This window comes from Pteropus medius, unplaced genomic scaffold (genome assembly GCF_902729225.1).
Source record: "Pteropus medius unplaced genomic scaffold, Ma_sr-lr_union100, whole genome shotgun sequence".
Lineage (NCBI taxonomy): Eukaryota > Metazoa > Chordata > Mammalia > Chiroptera > Pteropodidae > Pteropus > Pteropus medius.
This window is the reverse complement of record NW_024351648.1, coordinates 2289969-2301373: the sequence shown is the minus strand read 5'-3', so window position 1 is coordinate 2301373 and position 11405 is coordinate 2289969. Positions and strand designations below refer to the sequence as shown.

General features: G+C 42.1%; 1 long non-coding RNA gene across 1 annotated transcript in view; it reads right to left on the bottom strand.

Annotated features, from left to right (window-relative positions):
* Positions 1-1806: 1806 nt before the first annotated feature.
* Positions 1807-11405, bottom strand: part of LOC120587328 (uncharacterized) — a 29933-nt gene continuing 20334 nt past the window's right edge. Inside the window, exons 2-3 of the long non-coding RNA XR_005648923.1 lie at positions 2946-3334; positions 1807-2151 (exon numbers count right to left, since the gene is read on the bottom strand). This is a non-coding gene — a long non-coding RNA (uncharacterized LOC120587328). The remainder of the gene's footprint in view (positions 2152-2945; positions 3335-11405) is intronic.

The window sequence follows — 11405 nt, the reverse complement described above, 5'->3', positions numbered from 1 at the left end:
GGTTTATAGAAAAATTGAGTGGAACGTATAGAGTCTGTATCCCCACCATAACCCCTATTATTAATATTTGCTTTAGTGTGTGGCCCATTTGTTATAACTTAAGAGCCAATATTGATATATTATTTCAAACTGAAGCCCATAGTTTACATTGGGGTTTTCTTCTGTGTGTTGTACCTTCTGTGGGTTGGTCAAATGCACGAGGACACGTACCCACCGTTAATAGTTTCACTGCGTTAGAACTGCCCTGCGTTTGATGTATTCATTTCTCCTTCCCCACAAAACCTCTGGCAACAATATTTTCACTGTTTCCATAGTTTTGCCTTCTCCAGAATATCCTATAGTTGAAACCATACGGTATGTAGCCTTTAAAGACTGGCTTCTTTCACTTAATGATCTACATGTAAGACACCTCCATGTCTGTTGATAGCTTGAGCACTCAATCCTTTTTATTGCTGTAATACTCCAGTGTCTGGGGATACCACCGTTGATCTATCTACCCACCGAAGGACACCTTGATCACTTCCATGTTTTGGCAATTATAAATAAAGCTGCCATAAACACTTGTGCAGGTTTTAGTACAGATATAAATTATCGACTTGGGTAAATAAATACCAAGGAACGTGATCGCTAGATCATAAGAGTGTGCTTAGTTCTCTAAGAGACTGTCCTTCTGTCTTCCTAGCCAATGTGTTTTTTGGCTGGTTTTAAAGTACGTATCAGTTAGCACAATAGGTACTTGGCAAAGATGGAGGCTCAGGGCCTCCGACGGCTCCCGAGGACACTGAGGCTGTCCCCATTTGGAGAAAGACAGGACGGCCCCTAAAGCATGAACTCAATCAAGCTACAAGAGATCACGTCTTTGCTACTTACTTATTTTGTGACATCAGGGAAGTTACTTAATCTTTCATGCTTCAGTTTCTTCAGCTGAAATCAGGTTTGATAATGGTACCCAGACACGGGGGCTCTGAGAATCACCTGAGGTATTCTCAGGTAGTCTGCCCACATCTTAGCATACCACCTGGGACAAGCAGGTGCTAGAAAAAGTGTTAACGGTTTTTATATGTTATTCTAAAACCCAGCATCTTTCCATCTAAAATAGCCAGTCCATCCTTCAGTGATGAATTTCTAGAACAGTCCCTTTGGGAGCACCAGTGACAGAAGAATCTGATACATAATGAAATCTGATGAGAAAAAAAAAAAATGCACAGAAGCTAAAATAAAAGAAAACCCGAGTTAGAAAGGCCCTGTCTTGAAGCTGAGAGGTTTTGGTCCACAGAACAAATTTCCTCTCTCCTCTCTCATGCCAGCTCCTGTGAACGACTTGCTAGTTTGAAACCCTCTGGGCTAAGTCCTAGGTTATGAAATGTCCTCTCCCTGGTGGCCTGCCAACGCCGGCTCCTCAGACACCCAAGCTAACTTGGCACCTGCCGATGCTGAGACACCATCTTCCCCCGAGGCCTGACTCACGCTTTGGCCCTTTCTTTCTGAGACATCTCCACAGGCAGGCCGGGCAAGGCCATTAAGCAACCCGTCTGCTAATTTCTTCAGATTTCTTCGGGCAATTCTCGTATAATGACATAATGATGTGTGCTAGCAATAAAAACCAAACACGCTGTAGCTATAGCTCCTTGCATCGGGTTTATTTTGGAAGTTGGCAAACAAACCGAAGAGAAATTTCTCTCGTGTGCGTTCCTCATTAATAATCTAGGGAGCCTCGCGATGCCCACACGCCAGTGGAATATGTGTCCATCAGCTGATTTGCCCTCACGATATCAGATAACTCGTTTTTTTCCTGTTTTAACTGCACGGGCAGGGTTATTTGTCATGAGGTCAGAGTGAATGGCATTTTTTTTTTTTTAACTCAGGGTAAACAAGGAAACCCAATAACTTCTTCAGGGCATATGGCTCCAGAGTAGGCCCTCGCTAACACGAGTCGTATCTCATTAATAAAGCGTGACACTAAGGGCGCACTTGGAGCAAAACATTTTTAAAGCACTATAAAGCCGAAACACGAGAGCAGAGCTCAAAAGCCTATCTAGGAATTACAGACAGGGCAGCTTCGAGAAGTTGAACCGTAGGACACGCGGCTCCGCCAGAGTCATCTAAAGGGATGGCCACGGCCAGGTGTTAAGACTGTTGAGCCCATCAGTCCTGTGGGAAGAACAGAAAGAAGGGAGAAGGTCAGAAGGAGGAGGGTTTTTCCCTTCATCTCTCCTCTCCACCCAACTGCCTCACAGGTCCTGGCGCAGCTTCACAGAGTCATAAGAAAAGGAAATGAGGCCCAAAGGAAAGAAGGAAAGAATCAGCATCAAAGTGACGTTTCCCACTCTAAATGTGCTTTGCACACAGGCCCAGGGAAATTTCTCTACTTTTCTAGAACTTTCTGTGCCCTCAGAGTTAGAGCCAGCCCCTCACAATAAAAGTGTGGCCTCTTTGAATCTGAATTAGTGCACACATTATCCTGGCCCATAGCCTCCCCAGATATGTATTGTATTTGAATAAAATAATTTTCGTTTTAAATCTTTTGAAAAATATTATGTGAAAACTGCTTTAAACTATGTCTAAGCAAAAGAGTTTTGTCCTAGATATCCCTTGAGGGAAAACATAGTTTCAAAAGTTTAAGTGAAAGATCTGCCTGAAGCATAGAGACACTGACTACAGGCCATGTGTCCCTTTGCGTCCAAAGCATTTGTCTGCCGCTGTGGAGACACGTTTGAGTCATGGCTGTTTAATAATCTGACACATGACCTCTGCTTTAACTTTAATTTTTCTGGTTATAAAAAGATGTTGAAACCAAACATTGAATGATGGTTTAGGACCTTACATTGGTTCCCCCAACGAAACTTCAAAATAGAACGCTACGTTCGCAAAAGAGAATCTGTATCTGAATCTCTTCTAACCACCTGCCTTAGTCAGGCCAGACAGAAACACACAGTAGGGCTTACCTACGGTGAAGAAGCAGTAGTCAGGACGTTAAGCTGATTCTGCGAGAATGATTCGGAAGAGCGTATGGACCCACGATGCATTCTTGGCATTCAATGAGTGAGGACGAGTGAGGGCTCCATCAGGCAGAGCTATGCTGGGCCTTTTGCAGAAACTTTTCTTCCTCCGTTGAAAGTAAATGTCCTTTTATCTCTTGTCATGAAGATGTGGGTAGATGAATGGAAGGAGACAGAGGCTTTTAGCTCCAGACACCACCAGAGCTTTGAAGTAAGAAGATGAGCAGAGAACTTTACTGTGACCTTTAATTTCCTGTCCTTGTCAAGAGAGAGACCCTTGCCCGGGGTGGGAACACTAAAAAGTTGCTTCATTTGTATGATTTTTATGGCTTTGACTGAAAAAAAAAAAAAAGAAGAAAAATTTGACAGCTAGTATTAAAAGTATTAAGTACCCCAAACAGAATTTTCTATGGTGTCTCTATATATGTGCCTGATACCGATACCCTCAAAGAAAAAAATATATATATATTTCGACACTAATCGAGACTCTTTTCCAGTTTACAGATAGAGTCACCTCCTGGGCTACCCCTTATGCCATATTCAGGTCCCCATATAATGAAGGGGACACAGGGATACAGACGTTTGATATATTCTTGAATTTCTAATGTTCTCTTCTTTGAAGTTGTAAAGCTACTTCAAAGGACTGTAATGATTCCAACTCTATCTAATCTTTATTAGCTTTAAACGGGGTGGGAGGGGGACCTACTTTTCCCCAAATGGCTTTCCTTAGTTTTCTTTTCAAAGCAGCAGCAGGCACGCCAAGCCTCGATGGCCTCACCCGTGACCGTCCCCCTAGAACACTGCCCTCCAGCTTGGCAGACAGAAGCCCTTCAGCTCCTTGCCATAAGCTCTGTGTGTTTGGTGCGTGACTTCTTCTTCCCTTAAGTCCTTGGCCAACTGCCACCCATCCTCACGCGACAGTTTGAACATAGCTTCCCCCAGGAGAACTTCCTCGACAGCCCCCTCGACTACCTCTCACCTTGTGGCCTCTCCCTCTTTTACCTCCTTCCTCTCTTTTCTCCTCATAGAAACATCGAAATGAAAACAAAATTAAAATCGTCCCTGCCTCAGCGCAGACCGCCATTTTATGTTTTTGTTTTTCGTTTTTTGTGTGGTTTTTTTTTTTTTTTTTTGGTCCTTCTGGGCCCTGTCTCCGGTTCAAACATATTTCCAAGCCAGTTTATCAACGAGCATGAAGCTCCATGTCACTCGCACACACATCTCCATAAACAAATGACAAACTACGTGTCATTAAGATACAATTTTTTTAACTTAAGGTTTGAAAGCCTGACAGGAATTTTCTTGTCATCAGATAGTTCTATCTCCACGGTGACATTGCAAAACGAACGAAAGCACTAGAAATCATATCACCGGAGGGTGCGGGTGGGGATGCACATTTGGGCAAAAATCTAGAGAAAAAAATAAGAGAGGACATTGTAGGATATGACAGAGGAGAATAATATCTGTTTCTCTGCAATATTAACTTCGTGTTTTGTTTGCTCCCCTTAAGGAATGTGGCACCCCAGAACCGGGCGAGGAATTGCGTGCAGTGTAGAAAATCTCTCACAGCCAGATCTAGAAAGTTAGAATTACGAAATCTGGGCTGGAGAATACGAAAGATTTACTTAGGCATTAAAGATAAGTACTGGGCAGTAAAACCGATAGATCCTTATTACATTGTCCCATAAGAGACTGGGCCACTTAGAAAAGTTAACGCTGAGGAAATTTAAGGAGAATTATAGGAAATACTTCTTCACCTGGTAGAATTCATCCTGAGGAATTTGCTGCCACTGGCAGTCAGAAAATCAATCGCTGGGTTGGATTTTTCAAAGGGACAAGATAATGTATGACCCACTCTTCCGGCTAGTTTGGAAGGATTCTAGAAGCAATCAATTTGCCTTCTTCTAGAAGATTACGCTTGATTACAAGTGGGGTCAGCTGAAAGATGTCCCCCACGCTTGATCAGGATAATTTAAAAATGTTTGCCCATACTCACATGTCCCAAAAGAAAAAGCGGAAATAAAGATCAAATAACTTGATCTAACATGACAAACGTATAAAGATCAAATAACTTGATCTAACATTACAAACGTTTTGCGACAGGGACACAAAATTAAACAATGCAAAAATCAATTCCAGGAACTAATTAAAGATGTCCCTGAAATTTTTTTGCATAGAAGCGTTTTTTTTTTTTTTCCCCTGGTAATATAAACATTACACAATGTTTTGGATTTTTAATCTGATTCTCTGAATGTCAGCAATGACAAATGTGGGGTAGTTTCTTGGACTTTACTTATGCCACTGCAGGTGCATCAGAAGCAATATGGCACCTTTGACATTCTAACTTATGAGCTTCTGAAAGAGACACCTTGTATTTTGTATGGTTGGAGGCCACGTTTCTATGTGGGGACAAAAAAAAAATGCCACACTATCTACCAAAAAAGAAAAAGAAAGAAATTTTGCTTTAAAAAATTACAGAACAAAATAAAATTATAGGAGTCATAGTAAAACGTAGTCTTTGCATTTTAATAAAACGTAGCAGTGCTGAAAATACGTTGTTACCTCCTGAGAACAGATATTGACCTGTCTGCTTTTATTACTCATGTTTAAGAGAAAGCAAAAATAGAGATAATCGGTGTCTGGAAGTTCTTCAGTAGTAAACCACCGTCGCTCACAATAGCAGTTATAATTTGGAGCTCGAGTACCTCCTTATTTTCCTAAGCACATTGTTTTAAAACATCATCCTGCCCTCCCTTAAAAAACGATGAGTTAGTGTCACGAGAGTTCTGTATCTGTGCATGGCACTGTACCACAAGGCACTCCTGAATCAGCTCATGGGACATCCCACCGCTATAAACATTCTCTGTGGAGGGGATAGTCTCAGAAGCCAGACCACCTGGGGTCCAGTCCTGACTCTGCCTCCCATCAACTGGGTCACCTTGCCTCAACATCCTCATCTGCAGAATAGGACAATATTGTCTATATCACAAGATAGTGTTAAATTTAAATCAATAGAAAGCAAGTAAAACTTGTGCCTGGCACATAATAAGTGTTCAGACATTTTTTCTTTCATCTCCCCAAAAAAGCCTGGTTTTCAAGGAAAATCCCCTTTCCCCTGGGAAGAATCGAGACCATGGACGTCCTCTGCTTCTTCATGAGGTTGGGGGGAGTAGCTAGAGAAGTTTCTATTGTTACACGTTCTGCTCATTCTGGTCCCTATGGGGGTTTTTTTCCGCCCCATCTCCCGCCAGCTTTCTCCACGATCCAGCTAAGGTTACTCGCTCCTCACTGTCCCGCATCCACGCACACCCAGCCTCCTCCACGTCCACGGCCATCGTCCACGATCTCTCGCTTTTCTGCGCCCACATTTAGACCTCGGTGTTGCTCATTCGGCGCCGCTTGCCATTGCCGAGTCCCACCTGTACCACACTATTAAGTGGTCATGAATGGAGAAAAGAAATGACCAACAGGAAAGCCTGCCCGTTCTCAGAATGTGTTTGCTGTTTGCCTTAACTTCACAAAACCACCTGCCGATAAGGTTCTACTCGGAGCAAATGATTTTTTTTGACCATTATCTGTGAAGCCATTGTATATTACAGAAGAACCAGGGCTGGTTGAAGTAAATGGTTTACCTTTTCTAAACCTAATAATGGGAAAATCTATGATGCAGTTTGAATTGGGAAAAGTGGGAAACAAAGTAAAATGGGAGAAATACTTTCCTTGGGGACTTATTTAGCCTAAGAAGAAAGACCCAAATGAATGCTGTCGTTTTTACATAAGTCTAAACTTTACTGTTTCATCCTATTGCCAAGTTTCACTCGCTTTCTAGAATATGTAAACTAGTATTAACCTTCTGATCTTTCGAATACACACAGCATGTACTGGCTTTGTGGGGAGCAAGCGAAATGTAAAAACGTCAATAGATCATTTAGAAAGCGAGCGTGGTGAGGTAAAGAACTGGTTAAGGCAAGGTGTCCTTCTAGTTCACTCACACCTCAAAAGGAGGCAGAATCCAGCTAAATGATTTCGTTCTTTATTTCCCTTCGTGAATGCAGGTTAAATCTACATTTAGTGACATGTGACAATAGCTATGACGATAGCGCCTTCAAGCAGAGGCTAAATTCAGAACCTCTGCTAAATGCAGTCCGTACATTCTTTTATTTAATCATCACGAGAATCCCGTGAGGTATGGCATGATTATAACAATACAGATGAATAATGTGAGGCTAAGTTAATAAGGAATTTGCCCAAGATTGCACAACTAACAATCAGCAGAACCAGTCTTCAAATCATTGATTGTTCGACTCCAGAATTTTTCCTTTTAGGTTCTGGCCAACACGACTGCCTTCACCCAGACAGAGTAGGGAAATCCAGAAACCAAAGACTCATATTACCACTCCCTCTCTGTTTCATCTCTTACGGTATGAGAATGATAATATCGTCATCTGCCCTGCCTGCCTCCCTAAGCTCCCGTGGTGATCGAATGAAATGGTTTCCATGCAAGAACTTAGGAAATAATGTGCTAAATAAATATCAACGGATAGGGTTTATTTACAGGCATAGTCTGTTGATGGAGTTAGGCGGGACGTAGGGAGTGTTTTACGTGTGATAGTTGAGAAGGATTAAGTGGACACGATGGACTCTTCCCGCACAGATCAATGAATGGATGATATTTGAAGAAGGGAGTGGCGGTGCCACTCTAGGAAATGGTAATTGGCACCTACAGAAAAGTCAAACATTGAACTCCAGGTTCTCCTTCTGCACACAGTTGCGCTTGGAACCAGCAGTGCTTACAGATTAAGCAAAGGTAAATCCATTTGAATAATAGGGATTTCCTGGGGATTAAAAAGAGGGAGAGAGAGAGAGAGAGAGAGGGAGAGAGAGAGAGAGATCTTAACTAAAGAATAAGCCAGCAGCATCTGCAGAGCACCTTTAAAATTACTTATTTGGGGAAGACCGATCACTAACAAGGGTTGAAAATTTTGTTTTATAGTTTATATACTAGAATAGGGATCTGGAATTTTTCTCTGTCTGGCACCGTTCCTCCTTTATATAATGGCCCTGTGATTTTCCTTTAGCTCTATGCTCAGCCCTGAAGAATTCAGCAAGGCTGACTCTACCCATCGTAGCCAGCTGACCCAAGCCTGACCAATCGAGACGATGGGGATTTTTTTCAGAACTGGACATGTGACCCAATCTGATATCATTATTGACGAAGATGCTAAACTAGTCAGATACAGCCTTTCAGGCACTAGTAGCCATCTTTGCTTCTCTTGCAAAGAAAATACCTGAGAACGAAGCCAACGGAAAGAAAAGCAGGCCCAAAAGAGTTTCTTAGGGGCGTTATTTGCACATTTCGCTCTCCCTCGTTCTTTTTTTTTTTGCATTATTTCCCCCAAACACGCCCTCTTTTTGAGTAAGCCGTTTTCTAGTGAGGTTTCATCGCTTGCGATTGAAAGCGACCTCACTAACCCCAGGAGATTTACCAGTGGGGCAAAATCTCTATGAATTACCTATACTGTCTGTTAAGACTTTGATAGCTGCTCACGGATAGAAAGTAGAGATACGAAGAAGATGTGTAGAGCTGGGTTTTATTTCATGTTCTTGATTATTCCAAAGTCTTACATGCATTTTGTTGACACACACACATAAGCCCCAAGGGATTCCATGAGTTATTTAAGTTCTCGTGGTTGGTAAAAGGATGAGGTGGGATTCTCAACCAGATTATGTGACTCAAAGGCCAGGTCCAACCACACGGCACACCACGGAGGGTGACGTGGCCGAGCCACATTGCCTCAAGCCGCTTCCCTTAACTGTCGAATGTCTTTGCGTTATTCACATCGCGTTATTCAATGGTTGGTCTCATCGTTACCTGTGAAGATCTTGACTTTGTCAGTATAGACATAACTTCTGTCCCTCCACTGATCTTCCGCTTGTCTTGGTCGGTTGTGTCGCCCTAACCCAAAATCTGGGTTTTGACTTCTAGAAGCAGAGACACTGGCAGAGAGAGCTTCAATAAATACCTCTCTATAAAAGCTTGGCAGAAGCTCAGATGAGCTCACGAGTTTTTCACAGTTGAAAAGAGGTTCATTGACAAATAGCAACAGCAATAAATATTTGTCGAATGACTACACTTTTAATAATTAAAGAGACTGTCTCTCAGAAACGCTCGCCCATGAAGCTACTTAAAAAGAAGCTATAAAAACAGGGAAAGATGTGGAAGGATATAAATTCAACTTTTCATTTACCCAGTGTAATTAATTCACTCAACAAATATTTATTAGTTTTCTGGTCGATACCAGACACTGTGCGAGTTACTTCTTAGGGATGTACTAGTAGTTATAGTTATGTAACAAATTAACCAAATCTTGGCAAGTTCGAATGATAAATATTTATGATCTCACAGTTTCTGAGGGTCAAGAATCGGAGAACAGCTAAGTGGGGTATTTTTGCGGTTTAAGGTCTCTCGTGTATTTGTGATCGAGCTACGAGCTGGGGTCATCTTAAGCTGCGGTCCCCAAACTTTTTGGCACCAGGGACCGGTGCTTCTACGACAGTCTAGTGCCTGTTGACCTGAGGCGGAGCTGAGGCGGTGATGCTAGCGCTGGGGAGCGGATGCAGATACAGATGAAGCTTGACTGGCTCGCCTCCTGCTGTGAGGCCCGGTTCCTAACAGGCCAGGGACCCAGGGGTGTGGGGACTCCTGCTATAGGATGAACCTATTCTCATCCTCTCTAAAGAAGCCCCAGGAAGTGTCAACCCCTCATCAGGATATCCGGTGTCTTTAGATGAGAGATGCTATTTCCCATTTATGTCAAGGTACTGCAAGGCTATCAAAAAGATCACCAGGGAACCTAGAAACTCTCACATCCACGTTATTTCCCAATGATTTTCAATGTTCCAATTCATTTAACTTTTAATGGTCTGACTGTATTTTGACCCGTTGAACCGTTTAGCAGATTCAAATGTTCGCCGTCGTCCTTCACGTGAAATAATGAATTCTGGAGCAGGATTTCCATTTCAGTTTAGAGAAGGCAGCATCTCATCTCTGCATTGATGCAAAGTTCCCCTCACCTTTCAAAAGCCGAAGCACCACTTCATCATGGGCAAGGAGGAAAGCCACAAATCCATTAAACTTAGCTTGCATTTCTGAGTTCCCAGAAATTGCACTTACGATGACTTTACAGAAAAAGATGGTGGCGAAGGGGTTTTTGACAAAGGCACGCCAAGTCGGGCAATGGCACATTTGGGGTCAGTGACACCTTCCTTCTTTGTCCTGTCTGTGACTCAAGTGCAGTTCTTCATCCCCCCACCCCACCCCACCCCGGGCCCCATGCCACATACACGTTGCAATATTTCCTTGTCGCTTTATGTAAATCTGGGAAGAAAGCCACACGCCGGGTTTCTGAAGAGCTGAGAAAGCCTCAGGTTGGAATGTGGTCCCCATAATCCACTCACAGATACACACAGATGACAGCTCCGAAGAGAACTCCAAATATCACCAACGCCCCTTTGAGCTAAATTTCGCATTTCCTTCCTGCCTTAAAATCTCCATTGGCTGCACATCTGAGAAGGCTTAAGAAAATAATTTATTCCATATAGGTTCCCAGTAATTTATGCTCTCTAAATTGGCAACGTAGGAAGAATTTTTTCATCGGTGACCACGGAAGGTCGTCAAACACAGCACAGGCAGCCACACTTTCTACAAAAGGAAATGCGCTAGCATCTAGAGTTGTAAATTAAAATTATTTTTCTCTTTTGACTGTATAAATTTGTAATTTCAGGTTTGGGATAATTGCCCCTTCACACAAAATCCTTTTCTAGATAGTCCGATTACAGGACATACTTTGTCTTTCTTCAGTTTTTCTCTCAAATCAGGTTAATCCAAAAAAAAAACCTTATTGCTATAACTCACTCGACTTCCTTTTTTTCAGTTTCAGATTTATGCCCAGATAATAGCTCACTTCTCTGAAATACTTGCTTTTTTGACAGGTAAATATTAACTGTTTGTTCTCAGCTTTACCTTTCTCAGCGAGAGACAGAATTTAGTGCCAGCTCTTTATTTGATTTGTCCATGGATGGAAAACAGATTGAATCTATGTGTGCAAAGCAAACTTATGGTTGCAAAGTAAGAAATGTGTTCTACGATTTTTATAAAAATGCCCAAATAACTAGTGATTTAGTATCTATCCAGCGATGAACGAATTCTTTGTTGTCCTCCCAATATTTTTTATATGTAATCATGGGTTGAAGAATGTTATTTGCGATTATTCCATAATGATGTAATAGATATTCCTTCTTTATTATTTCCTGGAAATGTTTGCACAGAGAATATTAAATCGATTCACTCGTAATAATTATTTCGATTCCTAGGTGTAGGCCTGCGTGCGTGAACATAATTCTCCG